The sequence below is a fragment of the Juglans microcarpa x Juglans regia genome, chromosome 5S (genome assembly GCF_004785595.1).
Source record: "Juglans microcarpa x Juglans regia isolate MS1-56 chromosome 5S, Jm3101_v1.0, whole genome shotgun sequence".
NCBI lineage: Eukaryota > Viridiplantae > Streptophyta > Magnoliopsida > Fagales > Juglandaceae > Juglans > Juglans microcarpa x Juglans regia.
This window is the reverse complement of record NC_054603.1, coordinates 2,924,868-2,934,040: the sequence shown is the minus strand read 5'-3', so window position 1 is coordinate 2,934,040 and position 9,173 is coordinate 2,924,868.

Genomic DNA, 9,173 nt, shown 5'->3' with positions numbered 1-9,173 from the left:
TTTCCCAAAAAAAAAAAAAAAAAATCCTTTATTAGTTTCAAAAACTTGTGTGTCAAGAAAGCAGAATCTTCATTCTTAACATTATTTTCGTTTGTCTCTAATAAAATATATTATTTTTGTTTATAGATAATATAGAATTGTATAAATCAAGCGCACAATTTTTTTTTTTAAATTCATACTAAATTAAGAAAACTAGAAACACAATATCATTGTTTTATGAATAATATTAAATATAAGAGTAATACTACACATAGTCGTTGAGTAAGTAAGTATCATATAGTCACTTTAAAAAAAAGTAGATCTACTATTAAAAAATTAATTTTTTTTCATGTGGATTCTGTATTTATTCATTTTTTCAAAGTGATTATGCGGTAATTGCGTACTCATGATTACAACTATCATCTCTCTAAATATAGTCATGTGTTGTGTAAGCGTTACGTATTCTTTTTAAAATAGAGCGATTTTGGGGGTCCACTATTAAAAAATTTTATTTTTTTATGCGAGTATCATATTTACTCATTTTTTCAAAAAAATGCAAGATATTTATGCACTTTATAACTACAAATATCATTTTTCTTTTTCTTTTTGTATAAAACAAAAGTTGCTAAACAAAGGCAACAATTTAGGTGTTATCGATATGGAAAATGATAGAGCTACCAAAAGTTGGGCCTGACATGGGTTTCGACAATTTTTTTTTACTTAATTATTAATAATATATTTTTAATAATATTGTAAATTTTTTAAAATGTTTAATTATATAAAAAAAATCTACGAAAAATAAGAGTATTTGGCCTTCTCGGGACCCATCCTCGGACTATTCTATCAATATATATGATCGCAAAAAAAAAAAAAAACAAACAATGATGAAAGAAATGATAAGAAAACTACATATCTTCCTTTTTTTTTTTTTTTTTTTTACTTAAGAAAAAAAACATCTACAAAAAAAGTTACAAACACCCCAATTCTAAAAAAAAAAAAAAAAAACCTAATCCATTTTACAAAACTATTATTACAAATATTAATAAATAAGCTATATCCAAACCATGATGGAGAGGTATCTTGCGCTCGAGGTCTTCTAAAGTTATTGACCAAACTCTTGGAGATTTTTATATCCATGCCTCCACCTTAACGTTATCTTGCCGCCATCGGTGCCACAGTAGAAGGGATTTTTCCTTCCTCGCGCAGAGCCATCCCACCCACCACCACCACGGAAAGAGAGGTCCCTAACCATGCATGATGTTTGTCAAATTATTTATAATCAAACTATATCAAGGACACTTGTTGGCCCATAATACGTTTGGAAATTTATGAAATAATGCATATTGCATAATAATCATGAGCTATATATTACAAACACGGGCATATTAAGATTGCATTTGGATAGTAAGGTATTTTGAGATATTTTATAAATAATAGTAAAAAAATAATTATAAAATATTAAATAATAGTGAAAAGTACGTAAAAAATAATAATAAATTAATAAATAATAGTAAAGTATTTCTCAATACCCAAACTAAACAACTTTCAGTAGAGGGGAAAATTTCTAGTCACTCTGATGACAATTTTGAAAGCGTGCTCTCCTCGTATTCACAGTGATTCACAATCTATGCTCCTGTGTCATCCTCGCCAAAACTTTCTTGTATTATCACTGTATGCACAAACTATATATTATTCCTTCATTATCGGAAATATATATATATATATATATATATATATATATAATGGTTCACAATTTAGCTTAAATGTTCTTTTATGCATAAAATTTGACATGCCTTGTATAAATATCCCCCAATTTATGCTTGTGTAATCCTCTAGAGAAATTTTATTTGCAGTCTCCAAGTGTGCAGACTCTTTATTAAATGAGAAAAAATATCATTTTAAGAGGGATAGTTTTGTAATTTTAAAAAAAGTTAAAGCTAAAATTACCTAGACTTGCATTGCAGTCTCCATTTAGAGACTGTACCTAGCATTACTCAATCCTCTAAGAGGGTAATAACTTACAAGAAGTGTTACAAACATAAAATGAATATATAAAAATAAATCTATAAACTGACGTTGCTTAGTATGATCTATTTTATATATTTTACGATAAAAGTAACTTTACAATTTAACATATCATATAAAACCATGTCATTTTATAAATTTATTTTTGCATAGTCTGTTTGTGAGTAAAGTATTTATTATAACTCTTATGTCTAGCCATTCATTTAGCAATAATAATAATAAAAAAAACGCACCATATTATCTATTGAAATTTGATAAATTCAAGATAAAGAATAACATTATTTTTCTCATATTACAATAAATTACTAAAAGTAAATGACACTAAACTTTATCTACTTCACTTATAACAGTGGCCTACTCGTATAGCCACATCTTTTCAGCAGCCACTTTGCACTGTTCTATATATATATATATATACACACACGTGTGTATTTAATTATGTACAGTAGTGATAGTTCAAATTTAATGACTAGTTCACTGTCTGATCAAATGGCCATATTTATTTTTTTCATAAATACTTCCCCAACTCTGATTTTTTTCATGCTAAGTTAAGTAGCTCTCCATCCTATATTTAGAGGAGCATTTTATATGCTAGATCCTTGATTTAGGAGGGAACTTTGTGGAGGATTGAGAATAGTGAGTCAGTAAGAATGTGGTCAGATAAATGGATGCAAAAACCTATTACTTTTATGCCTCAAAGTGGATTGAATATGCTGGGAACAGATGCAAGGGTAGTGGCATTAATCAGTGAGGAAAAAAGGGAATGGAACTGTGATCTGATAAAAGAAGTTTTCTCAATTGAAGATGCTGAAACAATTTGCCAAATTCCAATTAGCTTACACAACAAGGCAGATAAATTGATATGGACAAGTACAAAAAATAACATTTTTACTATTAGAAGTGTTTATTATCTACAAGGAGAGATTCAAGAAAGGAAAATTAGACAAAGCTCACAAAATCCCTACATTGCAGAAGGCTGGACTAGAATATGGAAACTCGATATCCCTCCTACAGCAAGGAATTTCCTGTGGAGAGCCTGCCTCAACATTCTTCCTACCAATGTCAACTTGTGCAAGAAAAAGATTTTAGAAGATCAGTTTTGTCCTCTTTGTTTAAAAGAACCAGAAACCACAGAACATATTCTATGGGAATGTCTCTCTGCAAATGATATCCTAGGACAATGTTCAATGAAGATCCAAAAGAGCAAGGTATCATGCAAGAGTTTAAAGGTACTACTTGAAGATATGTTCAGTAAACTGGAAAAAAAAAATAGAAGAACTGTCCCTAACCTTATGGAATCTTTGGTGGAGAAGGAATGAATTTATTTTTAAAAACATATTGATTGATCCTAAATCAGTATAGATCAAGGTGATTCAAATGTTACAAGATATTGAGACAATGGAAACAAGGGCATCACACAGAGTTAATAACAATACAACAAGAACTGGTACTTGGCAGAAACCACCACCAGGATTTAGCAAGATCAATTGGGATGTGGCAGTCAATAAAAGTTAGTGTATGATTGGAATTGGTATAGCTGTCAGGGATGAGGAAGGCAACTTATTGGCCACCATGAGAAAGAAACAGACTCTACTTCATGATCCACTGTTAGCAGAAGCAATAGGAGCTATTACAGTAGTAAACTTTGGAGTTCATCTAGGAATGAGGAAGATAATTTTAGAAGGTGATTCCAAAAAAGTAGTAATGGATATTCAGAAACAACCAGCTGATGAGAGTTATTTTGGTTTGATCATATCAGAAATCAGATCTACTATCTTATGTTTTGATGTATGTACTGTTAATCATATCCATAGAGAAGGCAATGTAATAGCACATACTCTAGATAAAGATGCTTTGTCTACTACAGAATCTCAATGTATAGTGGTATGGAGGAAACACCTCCATGTATTTAGCAGTTGTTATGATCATGTTTTAATCAATGAGATAAGGTTTTTCAAAAAAAAAAAAAAAATGGCCATATTTATTTATTTTTGATGATGTTTTATAGCTCAGCACGAGTGCACCGAAAGCCTACACAAAAAGTAGTTCCAAGAGTCGTGTCTCTGTTGACACTTTATGCGACGAATTGACCTCTCGACTTTGGAAAGATATATACATAGAGCTGGTCCCCAACCGGCAACCCCACCGACCTAATCTTCACTAAATTTAATTGCTTTAACATTATATTAGACGTTTTTTTTTTTTTGACAATCCATTAACAAATTCATATAGATATATAAAATTTTTCAATTTTGTTTTAAAAAAAATTTATGGTTCGTTATGCCCTTTCTGATCTCCCCGCTACAAGTAACCATGGTCCTTTAAGTTGCTATTAATTTATGCATATGTTTTGGAGGAGATAAATTATAAAAAGGAAGAATTATACATTTTCTTTAAGTGTCACCAATTAACAAAAATAGATATGAAGTATTGGATAATTTAATATCATTACTTGAAAAGTTGAAATATATAATTTGGAAAAAAAAAAACCCATATTTTATCGACCAACCATTAATAAAATGCTAGGGTCCGATTGGATACTTATAATATTTCAGTATATTTGTGAATAATAGTTAAATTGTTTGAGTTAAAATGTTTTATTAGATTTTGAGTTAGAATGTTTGAGTTAGAATGTTTTAATTAAATTACATGATTCTGTTGGTTGATTGAATTTTTTTTTTCTAGATAATGTAAGAAGGTATTTTCTTTTTTTTAGATTTTCAATCCAAATTCAAAAAGCAAAAAGAAAAAAAAAATTGAATGGTAAGGCAGTAGTACAAGAAATGCAAGGGTATCATAATCTTTATTTTTTTGTGTTTTATTTATGAATTTGAAAAAATTATAATGATTAAGTAATGATTAAATAAAAAATTTTAAAAATTAAAATTAAAAATATTTTATATTTAAATGATGTTTAAGAATAAAATATTTAAAAATATTTAAAAACGAGCCGTTAATAGATTTCACACCTTGCAACCTTGTTAGCAGAGTTATTGCAAGAGCTCAATTATTTATATATTTTTTTTAATTTCTATAGAGAGAACTTCTCCATGGGATTAGAACACACGGCTTTACCCTCCACTTTTTCAGTATACCAGTTGAGTGACAAGTCAACTGATAAGACCTCAATTTATTTAGAGTAATGTTATTATATCTCTTAATTTATATCTTTTATTTTATTTTCTTGACGTGATATTATAATATAGTGTTACGTGAATTATTAAAAAAGTTTAAATATATATATTCAAAATAAAATGGTACCTAAAAAAAAAAAGACTAAAACTCGAAATTTTCTCTATTTTTTTATATTTATGTTTATAATTTTTTTAATAAGTCACGTGACACCACAAATAAAATGAATGATATAAATTATAAGACATAGTAGCATTTCCTATTCAATAATTTAAAATCTTTATCTACTCAAATTCCTCTAGAATTGATTCAAAATTTGGGAGCAATTCGAAGGCCACAGAGAAAACATATTTTTTTTCTTTTATTTTCTCATTTCATTTTTTGCAACCCAACATAGTAGGGGCTATCGGACGATACAATAGAATCAAAATACTTTTTTAACCCTAAGAAGCATTTTTTTTTTAATCTCATTATTTCTCAAGTGTAAGTAGGTAGGTAGGATGTTGCATCGGAGCCTAAAATATTTTTGGTTTGAAGGCTTCTCAACCTTTGGTGAAGGGTGATGTTACATTGGTTGGGAAAGACAAACTGCTAAGGCAATCAATCCAACAAGGAGAAATAATGATTATTTTATCAACTCAGCGCAACACTTTATTAAACTACAAGAAAAATAATGATTTTTTTTTTAATTTTAATTAATATGGAAAATTTGTATTGTAGTAAGAATTTGAGTACTCATATCAACTATGAATCGTATTATATATGAAGAAACTATAATCTGTCCTATTCAATTAATTAAACGGTTGAATCCTTCAATCTAAACTCAAAATTGTGAGCTGAATTCATAGCTTGCTTACGAGTACTAGTGATAAATTCTTCCTATACTCGAATGGCAAAAACCCTTCTTTCTTGTTGCCACACAATGAATTGGGTGGCGAATTCTCCCTACCCTTTACGTGGTTAAGAGATTTGCGAAGGAAAAATACATCCATATATATGTGAATATGTATATAGTAGTGTAATTTACTAATATCTAATAGTAGACATTTTTAACACGAGTGCTGCTACTCAGCCTCGTGATTTTGTCCCCTCAAACTTACCATTAATGTAAATTGCACTTTTTATTTTTTTTCTTTTTCTTTCAAACATTTTTTAAATATCTTTAAAAAAAATTTAAAAATAAAAAAAAATATACTACTTCACTAATAGTCACTGATGTGTTGGGTTCCCTTCTATATGGAGGATGGCCCATGTGAGTCCATTAAGTCCACATGGAGAGAGGGTTTAGGCCTAGACAATTAGGTTTTAAACATAAGTGCTGTTATTATTAAAATAAAGAGAACAAGTGAAGAATGATGATCAAGTTACTACCATTACTACTGAAGACTTCTTCATTGTTTATGATGATAATGATGTTGTAAATATTGTTTCTCATGAAACTAACTGGGTGATTGATAATGGTGCCTCCATTCATACTACACCACGAAATGATTTATTCTCAAATTATATACTCGGTGACTTTGGCATGATAACGATGGATAATAGTGGCTTGATTGAAATCATTGGCATTGGATATGTGTGCTTGAAAACGAATAATGGCATGATGTTCGTTCTTAGAGATGTAAAGCACATTCTTGATATTCGTTTGAACTTGATTTTTACAAGTAAACTTGATGAAGAAGGGTATTGCAACACCTTTTGTAATGGGCAATGGAAACTTACAAGGGGTGCTATAGTTATAGTTCGAGGAAAGAAGTTTTCAACCTTTTACATGCTACAAGGAAGGCTCTCTAATAGCATTTTAATGTTATGGAGAATGAGCTCACAGTACAATTGTGGCATAAGAAACTTGCCCATATGAGTGAGAAAGGTTTGGCTATACTGGCTAAAAAGAATTTTCTGTCTAGAATGAAGAGTGCACCTTTGAAAATGTGTACTCACTGTTTGGCAGGGAAGTAGAATAGAGTTTCATTCAAAAGTTCTCATCCTTCAAGGTCAGATATACTTGATCTAGTGTATTTAGATGTTTGTGGCCCTATGAAGACAAGAACACTTGGCGGCTTTGTGTATTTTGTGACTTTCATAGATGATCATTCAAGAAAGTCGTGGGTTTATATCTTGAAAAGAAAATATCAAGTATTGGATATGTTTAAACAGTTTCAAGCCTTAGTTGAGAGGTAAACTGGAAAGAAGTTTAAGTGCATCTAAACTGATAATTGGGGAGAGTATTCAGGTGCATTTGATGATTATTGCAGACAGTAAAGTATTCGACATCAAAAGACACCTCCAAAGACTCCTCAATTGAATGGTTTAGCTGAGAGATTGAACAAAACACTGATTGGAGATGTTTGCTTTCACAAGCACAATTGCTTGGATCTTTTTGAGGTGAGGCTTTGAATACAGTTGTAGATGTTCTTAATCTCACACCATGTGTTCCTTTTTAGCTTGATGTACCAAACAGAGTTTGGTCTGGCAAGGATGTTACCTACGATCACTTACGTGTCTTTGGATGTAAATTGTAAAGCATTTGTGCATATTCCCAAGGATGAGCGGTCTAAGCTAGATATGAAGACTCGACAGTGCATCTTTCTAGGTTATGGTCTGGATGAGTTTGGGTACATATTATATGATCCAGTTGACAATAAACTAGTGAGAAATCGAGACATTGTGTTTATTGAAGATCAAACCATACAAGATATTGAGAAGACATATAGAGCAGAGTTTCAATGCAATGATGGTTCAATTAACTTGGATCCGGTGCTATTGAGAGATTTGCCAGCACAGGTTGAACATGTTGTTCAAGATGACCAATAGAGTCCAAGTGATGCAGATGCTCCCTTACAAAATGAGACCCTTGATTAGTTTCTAGAACCAGAGATACCAACGAATGTTCCACTTAAAAGGTCTATCAAAGACCGACGTCCTTCCACTCGGTATTCTACAGACAAGGATGTGTTAATGACTGACGGGGGAGAGCCCGAGTGTTATGTAAAAGCCATGGAGGACGAACATAAGGTAGAGTGGGTTGTCTCTGTGTGTTGTTAGAATTTGAAAAAATTTACACTAATGATAATGGTGCTGATATGTTAACAAAGGTTGTAACAAAGGAGAAGCTTGAGACTTGTTGCTCAATTGTTGGGATGATGAGTCCTCCCTCATAGTCGAAAAGGGGGAGATTTGTTGTGTTGGGTTCCCTCCTATATGTAGGATGGCTCATGTGGGTCCATTAAGCTCATATGGAGAGAGAGTTTAGGCCCAGATGAATTAGGTTTTAAACCTAAGTGTTGTTGTTATTAGAATAGAGAGAACAAGTGAAAAATGTGGGAGTGCTATTGGGAGAGGAAAAGACACAAGCCAAAATAGAGGAGCTCGTCCAGCTTCAATCATACGCTTTGATTGGAGTCGTTTTTGGTCCAATTGAGCTGAAATTTTGTAGACACATTCAGAACTCAAGGCTCTACAATCTGAATGGTGGAGATCAGATTTGGAGTAATACTTCTGGTGTAGAGGGCCGTGAACTGTAATGCATTTTTGGTGAGGTCTCTCCTAATCATATTGTTTGGTTGCCAAGAAAGTGATTATTGAGATTATTGTTGATTGCATGCCTATAGTTCTATCTAGAGAGAATAGTTGTATACTCATTATTTGTTGATAGTGGAGATTTGGGTGGACTACGATCCTGTGGTTTTTCCTCCAACACCAAGGAGGTTTTTCATGTAAAAATTGCTTCTATCTGTGTGTGTTTTTTATGTTTATATTTTGCTCTATTTAATTACTTCCTAATAGGTTCACATAAAGTGGGAGAATATTATTTCCTTTGTTTAGTGATTGATTTGGTTATTCCAAATCATGATTTCTTCCAACAATCACTTCTTTAACTATTAAAAATAAATAAATAAAATAAAATATCAAAGCAATATAATAACTTCAAAAAGATAAACTCATGAACCAAACATCATTTCCATATTATCACGTGTTTAGTTCTAAAGAGTAAAAAAACGACAAGCCAAAAATAACCGAAAATAGCTCTACTTTTC